Below are 20,668 nucleotides of genomic sequence, written 5' to 3' on the forward strand. Positions count from 1 at the left end.
ATGACTTATGTTCACTTCCAACCTAAAAGTACCTCAAAAATAGTAATCAATAATGTATTGAAAAGTTATTTGCTGATTGGTTTTTATATCGGCTCAGCCAGGTTATATGGGAGGCCCAGTCTACGTACACTCTAACAACAAATGCCTTGGCTTAACAAAGAAAATCAAGGCAATAGGTTGCATCGATGGTTATTGAGTTAAGACAACTTCTATTGAAATGTTGTTAAAGCAACAAAGTTATTTGAGAAAGGGGAGAAGGCTTTTCCTCTACAATCAGAGGTGTTTTCAATTACCACTCACTTAATAATTGGTAGCATAAACACAAGTTTTTAAGTTGATTACTCCAAAGTTCCAACTTGTTTTACCGTATTATTTAAATATAATCTTAAATTGTATGTACTTAATTACCACATGTTGAACATGAACACATGTTTTTAAGTTGACAACCATTTATAAATTAAGTTGCTCCAAATAATATTGTATTCAATAGGGTTTTCCTTTTAGCTTTTTCATGTTTTTGCCTTTAAAGAAAGAAATTAATTGATTCCACAACAAAAATATTAGGCAATTCATTTTTTTTGAACTGCAGGTGTTTATTTCAACACATGATGTTTCAAAAGGAGAGACTTCATTTAGTTTGAATATTGCCTGAAGACGGTTGACGTACTTTCCATTGTGTGCACACCTAGACCGGACTTAACAGACAGACAGGTTTTTATTGTTTGGACTTAAAAGACGTTCCTCTGACCAACGCTGACCTCATTTTGTATGTTGATGGGTCTGCCTCTCGCGACCAAGGGGGCACTAATTTATTTGTTTGTTTTTTTTGTTTGTTTTTTTGTTGTTTTTTTCCTGTTGTTTCAGATTCTGCTGTTCTCCGTTCTGGACCGCTTCCATGTCACCTCTCAGCACAGGCAGCAGAGCTCATCGCACTAACTGAAGCCTGCACGTTTGCAGAAGGCAAAACCGTGACTATTTACACTGACTCACGATATGCTTTCGGGGTAGTACACAATTTTGGGGCTATTTGGAAGTGTAGACAATTTCTGAAATCTGATGGCAAACCAGTACTTAACCATGCACTGGTTGCAGGCTTACTAGACGCCATTCTGCTCCCATCTGAGGTTGCAGTCTGTAAATGTGCCGCACACGCAAGCAGTACAGACCCAGTTTCCCTAGGAAATGCGTCTGCTGACTCAGCCGCAAAGGCAGCTGCCCTGATGATTCTCGCACCTCACGCACACTCATTTGTTAAAATCCCTGTCTCCTCCTTTACTGACAAAATGTCATCACTGACTTCCATGCAGCAGCTAGCTACGCCAGTTGAGAAGGCTCAATGGAAGGCTGCTGGGGCTGTTTTTGGGTTGGCCCAAATTCCAATCCATGTCTTCCCAGACATTTTTTCCCTCATTTCGCTAAGTTGACACATGGGTGGGATCATGTGTCAAAAGGGGGGATGTTAGAGTCTATAAATCAGGAGTGGTTCACAAGGGGGTTCACAGTAACAGCTCAAAAGCACTGTGAAGCATGCTAATCTGCATCATGCAAAATTCTGGTAGACCAGTAAAGGTTACAGGACCCGGAGCACATCCACCTCCCACCAGGCCATTTGAGCACCTAATGCTGGATTTCATTGAGCTTAGCCCATCAGAGGGGAAGAAGCACTGCTTAGTGGTGGTCGACATGTGGTCCAAATGGGTTGAAGCTTTCCCAGTAAAAGCACAGACAGCAAATGCTGTGGCAAAGGCACTACTGAGGGAAATCATTCCTAGATGGGGACTACCAGACAAAATTTCTAGTGACAACGGTTCACATTTTGCTAATGAGGCCATTACGCAGATAGGAGAATACATGGGCATGGACATCAGAAAGCATTGTGCTTATCACCCACAGAGTGGGGGTGGGGTGGAAAGAGAGAACGGCACAATCAAAAACAAACTAGCAAAATGCTGTGCAGACACAGGTCTGTCATGGACACAAGCTCTGCCCATTGTGCTGATGTACATGAGGATGCGGAAAAGAACACGGAGTCAACTCAGCCCATTTGAAATCCTTTTTGGGGCACCTCCACAGATTGGACTCAAGGCTCCAGGATTTCCTCTTCCCTCCACAACTTTGTGTGAGGATGCTATGTTGTCATATTGTGTTAACCTATCATCCACTTTAGCGACTGCCACTGGTCCGCTTCACCGCCTTCAACCGGGCGACCGGGCTGGTCAAGGATTTCCGGAGAAAGAGCTGGAAATCCAATCGTTGGCAAGGTCCCTACCAGGTGCTTCTCGTCACCCAGACAGCGGTCAAGGTCGCCGAGAGAGCTACATGGGTCCACGCCAGCCACTGCAAGGTCGTGGTCACAGGAAAGGAGAAACGATAGAAACAGATGACAACAAGTGACATGTCCAAGTCACCAACAGATGACAACAAGTGACGTGTCCGAGTCACCAACAGATGACAACAAGTGACGTGTCCTAGTCACCACCAGCACCACACTTGCACTACATACACCAAAACACACTACACACAAGGTGTCACGAGCGAGTGCCAGCTGAGCGGTTCCATATGCTCTCTGGTTCCTCGTTTGTGTTATCAGTGTGTGAAGTCTGACGGTCCGTGTCACGAAATCGACCGAGAGAATACACTCACACACTCCATGGAACATTTCCCCCTCGTGATGAGGGCTCGCCTGGAGAGACGACAACGCAACCGTGAGCAATGTGAATACTGCTGGAGAGCCTGGACAATCATAGAATGGTTCCTCTGCATACTTGCCATGATAGTTGTGTTAGGACTAGTCCTATATTTTATGTATCCATTTCAGCATACAGCATGTCAGCCAAAATCGAGGTATCTAAGAGGTACATGGGGAAAGCAGGGCGAACCACATTTATTTTATTTTGTTGTCTGTATGTATGTATCCGGCGCCGACCCGTGTGGCACATTTTACATAGACATCGCGCCCAAAACTCAGACCCGGAAAAAGCATAAGCAACCTTTGACGCCACTGTTGACATCCATAGGTACATCTACATTTAATCTATACATAGGCGACCATAGCAACATTGATGTGGGTCAGACCAGTAATGGGATCACCGGTAACGTCTGGTGGCACACTCTGAGATCATTCTTGCAGGCCGCAGGACAACATGGGTCATGTTATGCATGCACCCTTTTCCCCCAGGACTCATCAATGTCCGTGCCAGTTCGTCCGCGCTCTCTGACCCAGGTTGAACACCTCTGTGCGTTTATGGCTCTGACAAAGCCCATCAAGGGTGAAGACAGCGTAACCGAGTGGCGTTATGCTAGGCAGCTTCCCCCACCATGCAGCAATCGGTCTGACTCCTCTTTGCGTGCATCCACGCTTGACACCACATACGCAAAGTACCAACCCGTCAGCCATGTGCACCCCAGTCATTTGAGAGGGATGAAACACAACCTCTGCATCCAGAGAGGTTACCACAAAACGTCTTTTACACCACCTTATTTTTTCCTAGGCACTACTACTGGTTGTACTCGCATCCTACGGAACACATGCGGTGACGGTGCTTACAACATTTCGTATTGTCACATATCTGGTGCCCCTGAGAGAATCCTTTCTAACGTAGCATTCCCTGATGTTAAACATATGTCCCTCCAACTGGCGTGGCCCAGTGATGCTGGGTTTAGCGCGCCACAAGATTACTTTTCAATACTTTTTACTTCAATTACTTCGCCTCAAAGGGTGGCCTGTGTCATGTGATCGGTGACTCCTGTTGCACTTACATTCCCGACGCCACCAAGAACATCACTGACACCGTGCGGCATCTTAACAACCTGTTAGCTGACATGAAAGCTGATGACATATCCAACGCAGGGGGCTGGGACTGGTGGGCCTGGCTTACATCAGGCGGGTGGAAAGCATGGCTGGCTAGTATAGTTACACCCCTGGCGATCATTTTTGGCCTATTAATCAGTTGTACCTGTTTGATAATCCCAATACTGAAGAAATGCGTTTCCAGCATGGTGTCCTCAGCTTTCGTTCAGTATACTACTATTCCATTACAAGACAATCCTTTGCGCCACAGTGAGATAGATCAGCTAGAATCAGAAGAGTCTGATTCCGATTCATCAATATAATCATGTGTGTATCTCCTCTTTTATGCTTACATTATATTGGAGTCTGTCCTCCACAAAAACAGCCAGTTTTCTATGATATATTTGTGATGTGTTTACTTAAACCAGCGATGGAGTGTATTCATTGATGTGTTATATCAGTCTATCCTATCATTTGTTTTTTCTATTGATCAAGTATGATCAAAAGGGGGGAATGTAGTGGAACATTTTATTATTATCATCCTTATTATTATCCTTATTATATCTTTCATATGTTTAAACCAAATGCTTCTTATTTCCTCTTGTTGTGCTTTTACCATTATTATTCTATTATATTCTCTTATGAGTTTCCCAGTCTCTGCAAGGCCACAGCTGTTTCAGCAGACTGGGAGACTCATACACAGTCAGACACATCACGAACTTCCCTGCTCTGAGAACCGTTATGCTATCTACTCAAGGCCACTGGGTGTCTCATAACAATCTCCCCGTGTGAACAGGGGAGTTATAATATTCCCACTCTTTCCTTATATAATCTCTGCTTTTTCATTGTCCTGCGCACTCTCGCGCAGACTATTTTATACTCTGTGCGACTTGTGACATATTTATATTATTGTATCGTGTATTTGAAGCTTCAAATAAATAACCAAAAGACAGCTTTGCTTGATTCACCATTTATTTGTATTGTTCATTTGACTTGTACTCTCCAGCTGTGTTTGGGCCCTAGATTTCCATAACAGTTCGCACTCCTGAGAACATAAATCTGTCTTACAAAGACAGGTAAGGTGAAGCTTACCCGTGAGTCGCTTATCCAGGCGGGGGAGTGCATCTGACGAAGAGATAGGTTGTTGTGTTCTCTATCTCTGTTTCTTATCCTACATTTTCACCCTGGACTAGAGGGAAAGCGTTCGTGGACGCCTTTTCAGCTCTGTGTCTTACTATATTCTTCCTACCCCGTTTACCTTGAACTATTCTAGGAAAGTGTGTTGACGTTGACTCGTTGGGCCTTTCCTCCTGTAGTTGTTTGTTCCCCAGTTCTTTCCTTTAACTGAATCTAGGAGAGGGCATTTAGGCCTCTCTACTTCCTTCTTTTGATTAGTTTAGTTTTTCACCCCCTTTCCCTTGAACTAATTTATGCAGGAGAGTGCATTTACGTAGTCACGTTGTGCCTCTCGGCGTATACTTTGACTTTCTGTCTCTTTGGAGAGTGCTAGTACGTTGGATACGTTGGGCCTTTTCACTGTTGTCCCTCTTCACTAGTATCCCATGTCCCCTCTTCATAATTTGGGTCTTCATAATTTCCACCCTATTCTAAGGGGAAGCATGATGATGCCTTTTCTTTTCAATTTCTGGCTTTGTGTTTCTTTACCTCTTACTCGTTTAATATTTAGGAGTGCATTTACGTAGTCACGTTCTACCTCTCTTACTCTGTTTCTGGCTGTTCTTTTCATACCCTTGTTTCTCTGAGAAGAGAATAAATACTATTCTAAAAAGGAGCTGACACATGGTGTCTCTTCACTTGTACACTTGAGGGGTCAGAGTTCATATGGTGAGGGATTCCATGAGCGATGTATGGCCCACATAGTGCACAACAGTGCAAAAGCATGCTGGAGACAGGTTGAACATTGACATTGAGGTAGTAGTGAACAAAATATTCAGTCACTTTTCCTCATCTGCAAAACGTACAGAAGAATTGAAAGCAGTGTTCACCTTTGTGGAAGAAGAATATCAGGTTGTGCGGAGACACGTACCCACAAGATGGTTGAGTCTGTGGCAGTGGCGTAGCCAGGAATTATTGTGTGGGTGGGCCTTGAGAAATGTAGGTGGGCCAGGGGGAGACATATTAAGCGTGGGGTCTGAGCTGAAACTTCATTAATGATTTTAATGATTTTTTAATGCACTAATAGAACATAAGCATAAATTAGCAGTGAAAACAAAAAACATAGGCACGGCAGCCTCAGAATGTGTGTAAAACTGACATCCACATAGGGATGGGTATCGTTAAGGCTTTAACGGTACTACTACTTTTATCGATAGCGCTTATGCTTATGCTCCAGGTTCAGTACCAACCACATCATAAAGTACGCGGACGATACAACAGTGGTGGGACTCATCAGGGACAACAACGAAGAGGCCTACAGGGAGGAGGTGAAACATCTGACAGGCTGGTGTAACACCAACAACCTGATCCTGAATGTCGATAAAACAAAAGAGATCATTGTCGGCTTCAGGAACAAAAAGCACTGTCACCCACCACTCCACATCAACGGCACAGCAGTGAAGACTACAGACAGCACCAAGTTCCTGGGGGTGCATATCACGAGCAGTCTGACCTGGTCCACTCACACTACATCACTATTTAAGAAGGCACAGCAGCGCCTACACTTCCTGCACAGCTCCCCCCTCCCATCCTCACCACGTTCTACAGAGGAACCATAGAGAACGTGCTGACCAGCGGCATCTCCATCTGGTCGAGAGACTGCAACGCCAAAGACTGGAAGTCTCTGCAGAGAGTGGTCAGGACAGCAGAGAAGATCATCGGTGTTTCTCTCCCTCCCATCAGAGACACCGAAAAAAGCCCAGAACATTTTTAAAGACCCCACTCATCCTCACCATGCTCTGTTCTCCCTGCTTCCCTCTGGCAAGAGGTTCCACAGCATTAAGAGCAGAACAGCAGATTCTGCAATAGCTTTTCCCCCAAGCCATCAGACTGCTGAACAGCAAGTAGACCAGTAACATAAAGATTACATTACGCTGTGTAAAGAGCACATATGTGTTATATAGTATGTCTATTTTATTTATATGTATAGTAAGTCTTTATATTTTAAACGCACACTTTATCTTTAATTTTATCAGCACCACGTCACTATTATTTATTTATATGTACAATTTTAGCAAGTTTTTATATTGTCCTGTTCCTGTAAGCCAGTACAACGACATTTCGTTTTAATAGTACACTCTGTGTATGTTGAAATGACAATAAAGTATGTCTATGTCTTATCGATCCGGTCCTTTAACATTACTTTTATCGGTTCTTTTGGAGAAAAAAATATGGTAAACTAACTAAACAAATTGTGAACAAAACTAACATTGCTTTTTATTTCAATTAAATACATAATATTTCACATCAAAAGAAACAACAATGTTTTAACAAATCGTATTAAATAATGTGATGACAGAACTGTAAACAGAATAGCTGAAACTTTAACAAAATAAATAACTCAGTTTCCTCTAATCATAACCCATGTTTGTATAATGTAGTTAACTCGGTGTGTTGCTGCTAGCATACAGAACACCTGACGTGGAAGCGTTCCTCGTGGATGGGTCTACAGAGCTGCTAGAAAGACAGTCGAACCCGGTGCATTCCTCCATCTGAATGTGGAGCACTTTTGATAAATGTTTAGACACATTGCTCATGTTACCGCTCTTACATGCTAAACTCTTATTCTACTTTTGGTAACGAGTATTGTCCACATCGACACGGCTATAGTTTAACCACACCTCGGAGCGCGTTCTCTCCGCCATCTCCTCCGTGTGTGTGTGTTGCTGCATGTAGCAGCTGCGTGTGTGTAAACTGCCCCACCCCCTCGCACACAGACGGGGGAGAGAGATCTCTTGTCTGGATTGGAAAGATCTAAAATACTAAAAATAATCAGACGCATTTTGCTGTCTTTTTGCATGTTAGAAACGGAGTTGGTGACACTTAAACTGCAATGTAATGTTTGTGTAGCAATAATACATACGACATATATCGGGGGCCACAGGTTGTTTATCCTTGACAGTCGCACAGTGGGCACACACTGAGTGTTTACATATTCAGCAAATGTGTACACGCTAAACTGCAGACCTCAAGAAGAAATAATACTTTCATTCACTCACGGCAAAAGTTACTTTACTTACTATAAAAACTCACGGTAAAAAAAAATGCACTCCCTATTCCATTGTCATGAAGGTGGAATCTAACTATATCCAGAATAAGTTTTATTGGATCCAGGCTAGAAACATGTTTATTTCTGCTGTAAAGTTGGGCATTTTAACATGGGGGTCTATGGGAATTGCTCCTTTTTGTATCCATCCCCTGTCGGCCACTAGATGAACTGCAGTTTGTGACACTTCCTTCTGGGCTTCCCGGCTCTGCGCTATGAAGCGCTGATTGGCTGTGGGTGGGCCAGACGTGCATGTGGGTGGGCCCAGGCCCACCCGGGCCCACCCACAGCTACGCCACTGGTCTGTGGCCTGCTGGCAAGAGGCTACATGACAGCTGGAGAGCTATCAAGAGCTACTTCTTGTCACTGGGAGAGGATAAGTGCCCAAATTCACTGTGGCAGCTGTTCAGAAACGATGAGGATGGTGATGGGAAACCCTAGAGCTACAGGTGTACCTGTCCTTCCTCAATAATGTGCTGAAAATCTTCCACGATGTTGTGCTGCTATTGGAGAGAGATGACGGGACCGTATGTGAGCTATATGACATCATGCTCACTCTCAAGACAAAGCTGCAACAACGACAGATTGATTCTTTCTTTGGAATGGAGACCAGTGCTATCCTCCAACAGTTTCCAGACCAAAAGGCAGCAGCAATCAATCATGATCTTTCCAAGTTCTACCAGGCTGCTCTCAACTACCTTGAGAAGTGGTATGACTTCACAGACAACAACTACCAGAAGAATGTTGCAAGCTTGGCACTGAAGAGCAAGTTCACATTCTCCCATCTCTGTGATGCAGTGGAGGTCCTACAGATAAGGGGGAAACTAGACATGGATGAACTGTATGATGAATACTGTGTGACTTTGCCACGCCAGCAGGACGTTGTGGAGAGAAGAGCTCCTGTTGTGGAGAAGTGGTCCTCCTTGCTTCAAGGCACAAACACACCAAATCTGACTGCTGTGGCATCCTTTCTCTTAAGCATCCCCATCACTAATGCTTCGGTAGAGAGAGTGTTCTCCCTCATGACGGCAGCGTGGACTGACCAGCGGAACCGGTGCTCTGTGGAGCTTATCAAATCTGAAATTCAAGTGATGATCAACTTTGAATACAGTTATAAGGAATTCTACACCTATGCACTCAAGGAGAAGGCCTTATTGGAAGCTGCCCGCTCAAGCAACAAGTACAAAGTCAAGAAGAGCATCTAAGGTAAGATTTAACTTTGTTTAGAATAAAGATTAAGAGTAGGATATTGTGGGCCAATGTGGTGTTAGATTTTAATACGGTGCTGCTATTCTTGTGTTTCTGTTTCATTGCCAGGTGCTTTTCATGGTGCTGGAAGTGCATAGCCATAGCCTGTGTCGGGGGGCCCACCTGCTGTTGCTGTGACAAAACTGAAAGCTATTTTATTTGATGTATTATTATGTTTTTGTTCCCTCCTGGCCAGTTTTGATTTGTATTTATGGTTTTATTTTATCTAGTAATTTATGTTGTGCCTACTTTTACAGTTAATACACGAGTTGAATTAGGAAGATGCATTTCTAAACACTTGAAGTGAATAATGCCTGCTGCCTTGGTTAGCCAGTTTACTTGTTACTGCATTGTTACTGCATTTTGACTGCACTTTCTGCTCTGTTGCAGATATATTTGTTAAGTTTTTATCTGCACTGCTGTTGAATAAATAAACCAAATGAAACGGAATAGAAATTCTTTTTTCTTCCGGGGGGGGGGGGGGGGGGGGGGGTGCTGTTGAGAGGGTGTCCCACATTGTCCCACACAAACATACTCCTTGTCCCACATTTGGTTTGTTGGGACCTGGTCACCCTAAATGCGCTATAAAAACCTAAATTATTATTATTATCATTTATATTGCAGCTTAAAGTGAGCAGAATCATGTGTCAAGTAAGTAATATATTGTATAGCACCTTTTGAAACACAGGCAATGACTGCTTTACAGTCAGAAATATGAATAAGAGACCTTGGTCAGATGATCTGAGTGGCCTCAAGTTGGAATGAGGTTATAGGAGATCAGAAATGTTTTAATGGGCAACACCATAGGGTTTTGTTAGTAGCAGTGTCTTGTAGTTTTCTCTGTATTTTCTGTGCTATACTTTTTGCAATTTATTACTGCTATTACTGGCTGCTAGTTGATTTACTTGTATATGCTACTTATTTTTTCCGAGGTTGTGTACTTTTATTAGATGTGTTTGCCTCTTTTATTCAATATATCAGCCCTATTTTATTTGTGCCTTATATCTGCACTGTGCTTTTGCTGTTGTATAACGCTGTAAATGTATCTCCTGTAGGACAAATAAAGGATTTCTGATTTATGTGGAGCCAGTGTGGGTTGGTGTGATGTGGGATCTGGATTTTGTTCACAGCTGTTTGGCTTAAACAGGAGAGAACATTGCAATTTTCTTGATGTATAAAAGTGAGTTATTCTTGATGTGTTATTGATAGCATTGATTTAATGTGTTGGATCTTGGAGAGTTGGAAGATAAGATAAGATAGATAAGATAGAGCTTTATTGTCTCCCTTAGGAGAAATTTGTCTTGGGCATCGAGATAATACACATAAAACATTCAGGTCAATCAGTCATAGATACAGAACAGAGATTACATATCACATGGCAAAGAAACAAACAAGAAACATACAGGTACAGAACTTTCCCTATTGCACATACATAATCAAATATTGCACTTTTCCCTATTGTATTCATACACAAATCAATATTGCACTTTCCCTATTGCACCTATGCATAGTGTCCGTCAAATTGCACATATCCCTATTGTGTCCATACCTATTTACACATAATGCACTTCCCCTATTTAACCTTCTCGATTGCACAAACTACACTGTAAACATTGCACCTCCCAACAACTCCTAACACAGCATAATCACAATTGTTTCTGACTGTTCAGCAGCTCGATTGACAGCGGAATAAAGGAAAACTTATACCTTTTCAATTTACAGTTTGGTAATCTATACCTTCTGACCGAGGGCAGCAACTCAAACGGAAGAAGCCGTTTTGCATGCTTGTTTGTGTGAAGGGCAATTTATGTTCAAAGGTGGGGGCATGATTCTTTGTCTGATGCAAAGTTGAAGGAGGAATGGAGGTTAGTAACATTTATTCCTCGATAGCAGCCATAAAGAAGATGTATTTTACACAACTGAAGTAATGAATATCCAGAGATTATTAAAGACAAGGCTGGTGTACACAGAAAATGAACGTGTTCTTAAAGCAGCGGCAGGAGCAGCCTGTTACCGGTTGGATAAGTGAGAAAAAAATGCTCATATTATTCATTTACTTATTTCCTCTACGATTTACAATTCACTTCCTGTAACTCCTTCTTACTTACTGATTGTTCAGGTCAAACCCCGCCACTTGATCACAAGCAAATTCTTGTCATCTTGGTGTTCTTTCTTTTGCCAATGTGTCTCTGTCTGAAGGAGTAGCGATAATCATAGTGTTAGGGACAATGTAAACACAGATGGATGTTTGTTGCACGTCGAGCAGGGGTGTCAAACTCAAGGCCCGGGGGCCAAATCCGGCCCGCGACTTCATTTTATGTGGCCCCACAAGAGCTTGCAAATAATATAATACGTTTATCTTTCGGTTACATGCCGATTTACAGAAGCACGTTGCTCATAAACTACATGTCCCACAATGCATCTAAAATTAGACTTTTTTCTCAGAATTTGACTTTTTCTTCAAAATATTCATTTTTTCTTAGAATTTGCCTTTTTCTCAGAATCTGACTTTTTTTCCTAAATGTTATTTATTTATTTTTTGCCCTAGACTTCTGCTTTCAGACGTAGTTAATTATGAAGTTATTACCCTATCCGATAATAATCCAATGCAGAGGCAATAATGAAATATAATACATTATTTTATATATATTATATGTATTTTGATATATTCTTATATATACAACTGGCCCTTTGAGTGCAACCATGATGCTAATGTGGCCCGATAAAATTTGTTTGGCACCCCTGACGTAGAGACTGTTTTTTTACTTCTTGCACCCAATTAGATGTGCCCACGGCCACTGTTATTCTAATCTAACTATTCAAAGTGTATACCAATGTTTGCGTTGCAGCAGCATAAAAAGACTTGGTATTGTACAATACAAATTCAAGACAAGAAATAAAAAGTACAAAATATACATGTTGATACATGTATTATATATAAATAAATACATAAATATATGACAGATGGATTATTAAATATTGAACAGATTATATAAATGTAAAATGTACAATATGGTTTTATTCCAAGAGAAACTATGGAGCAGAGAGTTCTAACACATGTGCAGCTGCTGGTACACGTGATAGACGTCTTTCAAGCAGGTGCAGACTCAAAAGAGATGAAGAAAAGCTTCACAAAGCAATGATGAAAAAACGTGGGCAATAATGCAGTCTCCTGCTGTGACCAGCATGTCATGCACTTAAGTTACACTGCAGATGCCATAAGACCCACCTGTCAGCATTGTTCACTCGCCATTAGGGATCCATAGTTCCCCTCAGACTTTAAAAAGAACTTGTACAGCAGTGAGTCATTATTTGACTACTGTTATAAACCCCAGCAGGTATGAACTTGTTGCCTTCAACTGGGAGTTAAAGGTCTGAAAAATCCATGATTTAGCAACACATCCTCACTCCCAAGTCCCCTGTGTCGGCTTTTTCCAACGCAAGGGGGCGGCCCTTAGCGTACATTTTCAACTTTCCGGGATGTCCATAGACTTGAGATCACGAGCGAATGCTACCCGCAGATCCATTCTCACAGCGTTTATCAACCTTTTTCTTACTCAATATCAAGCCACACTTATTGTTTTTACTTCTTTATTTTAATTGAATAATGTAGGACTTTTGTTGCCGTCAGTTCTGCGGCGGGATTTGACGCTCATGGAAGCACGGCATTCGTTTGTGTCGACTGCCCTTAAAGGCAATGTGAGCGTCCATTCTCATTGGATAACGGAGAATTGTACACCCGGAAGTAAGTATTCCCCTTACTGTCGATTGATTTTACAGTGATATCTGCACTACTCATCGACTAAGAAACACCAGATTATCCTTGATAATTACACAACATTGATTGGTTTAAATTGTGTGCAATGCTTTTGTATTGGAATTGCACAGGGGAAAATAACGTATCTTTAGATGCGGATTTTGTTAAACTAATACGTTTGCGCTTTGTACCAACACTATACATTGACGGGGAAGGGTTGCGCTGTGGACCAACACTATACATTGACGGGGAAGGGGGTAGCAATAAAGATAACACCATTAAGGGCTCGGATGTATATATGAATGAACACCTCACTAAAAGAAATGCTGAGATCGCCAGAAAGGCCCGATTCCTGAGAAAACAGCAAAAAATACAATCAACATGAAACTGCAAAATCTTCATCTTGCTTAACGGATCACCAGAACAAGCCAAAGTGTTAATCATCAGGGACCTGGAGGAACTGGAAAAATACCAATGAAACAAATCAGACAAGGTAACGAAAATAAAACACTACCATGACAATTCCAGATAATATACACATATCTCCATCAAGACTAGAAACTTTTTCATACAGAGCATAAAGCACAGGACATGGAAAATGACATTGATCCGGTAAACAACTTACTGAACAATATCAACAACAGCTGCAACTATTTCACAGAAGAGCAATTCAATGTAACGTGTCAATCAGAAGAGAACATAATCAATTATCCACTTCAATAGCAGAAGCCTATATGCCAACTTCCTCAACATTAAAGAATATCTAAGTCAGTTTAAGAACCCATTCAACATAATAGCAATATCAGAGACCTGGATCAGTACTGAGAAAGGTGTGGACTTTGAGATGGATGGCTACGAACTGAATTATACAAACAGAAGGAATAAGAGTGGAGGGGGTGTGGCAATCTATGTGGATAAAGGAATGAACTATAAGGTTGTGGAGAGCATGACAACAGCTGTTGACGATTTGTTTGAATGTGTTACAGTAGAAATTTGTATGAAAAAATCTAACATTTTTATTGTGAGTTGTATATACAGAGCTCCTGGAACCTGTATTGACACATTTACAGATAGGGTAGAAAACATGTTTACTAAATCATTACAACAAATTATGTTTATCTGTGGGGATTACAATATTGACCTGTTGAATCCAAATAAGCATAAAATGACAGAACACTTCATCAATACATTGTACAGTATCGGTTTGTATCCTAAAATTACTAGACCTAGTAGAATCACTTCTCATTCTGCTACATTAATAGACAACATATTCACAAACATTATGGGAAACAATACAGTAGGCGGACTATTATTTAGTGACATAAGTGATAATTTACCTGTTTTTATTGTCTATCACTGCAGTTCTAAGAAACCGAAAGTCGCCAGCCATTTCAAATACAAAAGATTGAGAACTGAAGATAACATAATTGCATTTAAGAATGATTTACTAAAGCAGAATTGGAGGGTAGTTGTTACGTTCCCTATTGGGCTAGGGGACCAAAGGGACACGACACGACCAGATTGTAATTGGTATAATTATAAGTGATTTATTTATAATAGCAGCGGTAAACAAAATGGCAGGCGTGCAGCCTGAACAAACAAAAGGGCCAAAAGGGCACAGGTTGACAAATAACCCAACAAAAAGAGGACTCTTAAAAAGGAGTCTGTGTACATAAAGAAATAACACTCACACTAAATAAGAACTAAACAAAACCTCACTTTACAAGTGGTACAGACTAACACAGGTAATTTATCCAAAACACACAGGTAAACTAAAGGCAACAGTCACAAAAACCTAAGCTACTCTAAACACCCTATTAAACTACTCTAACCTCTAACTAAGCTACTCTAGGCACTACTAACACACAAGATCACACTAGTTAACCACTGGTTACGAGTACGACAACCTGATCTCACCAGAATGCGTGACTCCACCACGACTCCTTAACACCGCATTGCGTGGTGGACTCACGAACTTTGTTACATTTACGTGTCTGCACCACGCATTTCTACAACGTCCTGCAGTGAGCTTTTATTCTATAAAACGTTTTTAAAATCTACTTTATAGCTTGTAGTAACTCACGGGAGGCTTCTTTTATTTTATTTGTATTCATAATAATTTTTATTTTTCGTCAGAATGTATTATGGTGCATTAGTTACGAATTTTTGTTCTCAAAAAACAGTGCATTGTGTGTAATACAACTGTGATTTGTATTACATTAGTTAGTTTTTAAGGAAGGCCAGAGCTTCAGCTGTGTCCAATAGATTGTTCCCTTTAGTTAACGTTTTTTAAAAGAACATTATATTCCGATTTGATCATGTCCCCTTTATTGTATTACGGAGAGCAATGTGAGCGTCCATTCCCATTGGATAACGGAGGATTTTACACCCGGAAGTAAGTATACTCTTTACTGTCGATTGATTTTACAGTGATATCTGCACTACTCATCAACTCCAAAACACCAGATTATCCTTGATAATTACACAACATTGATTGGTTTAAGTTGTGTACAATGCTTTTGTAATTTTCCCCTTCGATTCGGAGAAACAAATATTTGTTCAGTTTAGGATGGCCGAAGACACTACACTACCCAGAATCCTCCATATTGATGCAAGTAGGCGACCATGTACACTGATGACAATACCACTACAGATTTTAGCTTGCCCACTGAAACATTACTACTTCAAGTGGTAACAGACATCTTTCACTGTCACTTTTGTGAGCATTTGCCATAGTACTTATTATATTTGCCACATGTTACGTTCCCTACTGGACTAGGGGAACCAAAGAGAAGTAACAAAACACAAAAACAACCGGGCAAGAGAAAAAGGAGAGGAAACCGGTTTGTGAAGCCACAAGATGGACTTTTAATTAAACAAAGAGAAAGGGCTCACCAGCCAACTTGCAAAATAAACTATAACAACTTTCTTTAAACAGAAAGTGACTACATTAAACAAGGTACACTGGAGCACATCTCACACATGCAGCCAGAGGAGAAGGGGAGCGGGCCACTGCAGCCTTCCTCAGGTCCTTTATGGAGGTCCTGATTGGTGATTGGGAGCACCTGGGGGAGAGGCTGCACCTGGAGAGAATCATGGAGAGAGAGAAACACACACACACACAAACACCAGCACCCACTATGGCACGTAACACACATCACAAAACTATTTTACAGATATGAACATCTTACACTTCGTAATGTAATGCATATTAAAGCTAATAACTCACTCTCCCTATGTTTTTCCCTACAGACGTCAACGCTACACTGCCTCCCGCCAATTGGTACGATGGTGCTGGGGATACCTCGGCAAGCAAATCAGGGTACCACTGCCTGCCTGTGTCGTGGTGAAGATCCGTGATACCTTCCCATCACCCGACTACCAGGGATTTCAAGAGCCACAGCCAGAACCTGATGAACCTAATTTATTTCTTGAAGCGACTTAGGTGTTGCTTCACAAAGTCTGATTTCTCGGGATGTGGGAACTTGGCACAAACACTGGTTCCACTGCGAACTCTGCCTCAACATTCTCCTTGTCTGTGCACTCCTTCACTACTTCTGCCAGGAGTTCTTGGGCATATTCTGCAAGTGCCAATTGAAATAGTTCAAGACATGCTGTTGCAATTTTGTAATTGATTATTGCGTCACTTCACAATAGTCATGCCCATCACTGTGCACACCTTACGAAATGCACAAATGCCTTAATGAATTATCTCTATCTGCGGAAGGAATTGGTAATGTTACAAGGTTGTATGTTACAGAATGTCACTGATACAATGTGCATGGCAACCACATCATGTTGTCTTTACTTTTTCTTTATTACATTATTACAAATTTCACTCACCATAGGTTGGACTTTCCAACACTCTGCGAAGTACTGCTGCTCCCTTTCTACCCTTTGGTACTTGATGCTATACATGGCTTCCCCAGCCTTTGTCACGCCTTGTACCCGGTTGGCATTTTCATTGAGGTGGCCATGGTTCTGCTTGTAGTATGAATAGGCCACGTCCAGCACATATTCATTTAGGCAGACTGCCTCAAATCCAGGGTGCTGTGTGATGCAGGATCCCCCATGGTTGCCATTGAGTGCCTGGACCTTTGCCAGCTCTCTGCAGCATACACACTCCTGTACTGTTTCCAGGTTGTCTGCTCTGCAGCATCCACATGTGCACCTTGAAAACAACAGTTGTATTTTTAGAAATGCTGCATGAATTGTAATAAACATCAGTAAAATGTGGTATATTGTGTGTGATAAAAATCATTGTAAACATGATTCATCACATATTTGCTGTTTGTAATTTACCACATCTTTATTTTATTAACATGCATTAATTAATAGGAAGCCAACAATTAATTGTTGCCTAATGGAATATATTTGACTCCAGAAGCTATAGATTAGCAGGGGAAAATATAATTATTATGCACAATTTGTAGACCACCCCATTCAATCAATCAATGTTTATTTATATAGCCCAATATCACAAATGTTACATTTGTCTCAGTGGTCTTCACAGTGTGTACAGAATATCAGTATGACAATACGACACCCTCTGTCCTCAGACCCTCTGTCCTCAGACCCTCACATCGTACAAGGAAACACTTCCAGAGAAAACCCACAGTTTAAAGGGAACATGGGAGAAACCTCAGGGAGAGCAACAGAGGAGGGATCCCTCTCCCAGGACGGACAGACGTGCAATAGATGCCGTGTGTAAATTGAAAAGATAATACATTTGCAACATAGGTAGTCCATTCAACCCCATTGGCTCCGTTAATAAAATAGTTTACAAACCATTCCACATTGTTCAGGCGTTGTAGATCGAGAGGTATCTGGCGATCGTCGGGCGGGTTGTCACAGGCTCTTTAAGGAGTCGTGGTGGAGTCACGCATTCTGGTGAGATCAGGTTGGGTTACGAAATTGCACACAAACGAGAGCAACAAGTGAGAGGCCTCCGCTCACACAGCAGAGCCTCCAGAGTGGTGATAGTCCGCAGCCGTTGTACTCCTCCCCAGCAGGCACCCTCAGTTGAGTCGTTATGCACCCTCATTTGAAAAATGAAAAGTAAAACAAAAAAAAATTAAAAGTGAAAAAAATTACATTTTGCCTACTATTACTAACAATAGTAGTAATAATAATAATAATAATAATAATAATAATAATAATAATAATAATAATAATAATATGATGAAGTTGTAATTGTGGTTTAATAGCATTGTCTGCTGCATTTATTTGATCAATTTAAACGGTAAGTAACGTTATTATGTCAGGTGCACGTGACCTGTGCCGCTGCACATTCATCATCTGCAAGGTGCTTACACAGCAGTCAATGATTGATCAGAAAATGGTTAAAACAACCAGCCCTTATCGCCAGCATACACTGCATCTACTGCAGGTAATAACAGTTCAGATCATGGGGACATTACGTTACTGTCGTGGACACTAACGTCCTCCTGCCCGACTCGCCGGCTGTGCCCACAGAGGCGGAGCAGCCACAGCCGTCTTCGTTACCCAACTCGCCTGTACAGTCGGGTGAGGCGCTCATTTTGTAGCTCATGGTTTCAAAACAGAGATTGGCTGGAATATTCATGTAAAAAAGATGCTATGCATGTAGACATTTCGGTTCAAGTAAGTCAGATGCCTTCACCACAACTGGCTACAACAACTGGCGCCATGCTCTTATAGGCTACGTGATAAGGGACTGGGAAGGCATGAATCAAGCAAAGAGCACATAGATCCATAGATCTCTTAATGTTGCTCTCAAAGTGCACCAGATTGATGGTTTTAACTTCAATATTTAAAAAAAAATCTTCCCGGTGGAGCATGCCCCCGGACCCCCCTCAGAGGAGATGAGGACCCCCATAGAGGGTGTTAGGTACACTCCCCACTTATAAAAATAGCACTTTACCACTGCACCCTCTCTAATCTCAGATGCACCCTTAGTCATTTTGTTCTGGAACCGGGCCTGCCAGCAGGTGTGCGCCGGCTGTGCGCTGTGATTGGACGACGTCAATCCAATCCCCATCTTCAGAGGCGGACCAGGGGATGGGCAGCTAATAATGTTGGGGCAACCACACAGCTCATTTGCATAATCACACACACGCACACAGCTGCAAACAATCCCAGCAGATTAAGGAGCAGACAAACAGCAACCGTAACAGTAGTATATGAGAGAGACGATATTGACAAGGCATATGATGAATTTCTAAACATCTTTAAAGCACTTTATGACAAAACTGTCCTGTGAAACAATGCAGAGAGAGACACAAACAAACTCATAGTGCATGGATCACTAATGGCCTAAAAAATGCCTGCAAAAAGAAAAATACACTATACTATTCATAAAATATAGAACTTCAGAAGCAGAAAATAAATATAAAAGATATAAGAATAAATTAACCCATATTCTGAGGATATGTAAAAAAGAATACTATAATAAAATATTAGAGAATAATAAGAATAATATGAAAGGTTTATGGAAAGTATTAAATAGTGTCATTAGAAATGGAGCAAAAAGCTCTGGTTACCCTGAGTTTTTTGTGGACAAAAATAATGTTATTAATAATACAGAAGATGTGGTTAATGGTTTTAATGAATTCTTTGTAAATGTGGGGCCAGATCTGGCAAAAAAAATTAAAACCGTAGAAACAACTAAAGGGGAAGATACGGACCTTTGGAATGAAAACAATAGCTCTTTCTTCCTCACACCAGTCAAAGAAAAAGAAATCATCGATACTGTGCGAAAATGTAAAAACAAATCCTCGACCGATTGGAATAATATTGATATGATTATAGTAAAACACATTATTGAAGAAATTGCAGAACCATTGACTCATCTCTTTAACTTGTCTTTTCAATCTGGTAAATTCCCAAATAAAATGAAAATAGCAAAAGTTATACCATTATATAAAACTGGGGATAAACACCATTACACAAATTATAGACCTGTTTCATTGATCTCTCAGTTTTCCAAGATCCTTGAAAAGCTTTTTACAAAAAGACTCGACAGTTTCAAGGAAACACATCAGTTTTTGGACGACAGTCGATATGGATTCAGGAAAGATAGATCAACATCTATGGCACTAATGGAATGAAGTGAGGAAATAGCAAACTGCATGGACAATAAAAAACAAGCAGTGGAAATATTTATAGACCTACAAAAAGCATTTGATACCATAGATCACAATATTTTACGGATAAAACTGGAACGGTATGGCATCAGAGGGGTGGGATTAAACTGGGTGAGAGATTATTTATATATGTATAATATTATTATTACTCTTGACCTTGTTCTGACTTATGGTATTGAAATTGAGCAACTATTAGTCGAACCGCATAATCCTGTTTTATCCGACTATTTCTTAGTAACTTTTGAAGTACTATTACAAGACTACAAAGCATTAGTCAAAAGCTCTTGCAGCAGAAACCTATCTGTTAGTAATATAGCCACATTTAAGGAAGAGATTCCACCAATACTTAACTCGATAGCATGTCTGCATGTAGGGGAGGAAACTTATACAAAATGTACACCACCCCAAATTAATCATGTTGTTGATAGTGCTATAGATGCGCTGCGAATAAAATTAGACTCTGCTCCTTTGAAAAAGAAGAAAATAAAACAACATAGATTAGCTCCATGGCATAATGCCGAAACCCG

This window comes from Pseudochaenichthys georgianus, chromosome 10 (genome assembly GCF_902827115.2).
Source record: "Pseudochaenichthys georgianus chromosome 10, fPseGeo1.2, whole genome shotgun sequence".
Lineage (NCBI taxonomy): Eukaryota > Metazoa > Chordata > Actinopteri > Perciformes > Channichthyidae > Pseudochaenichthys > Pseudochaenichthys georgianus.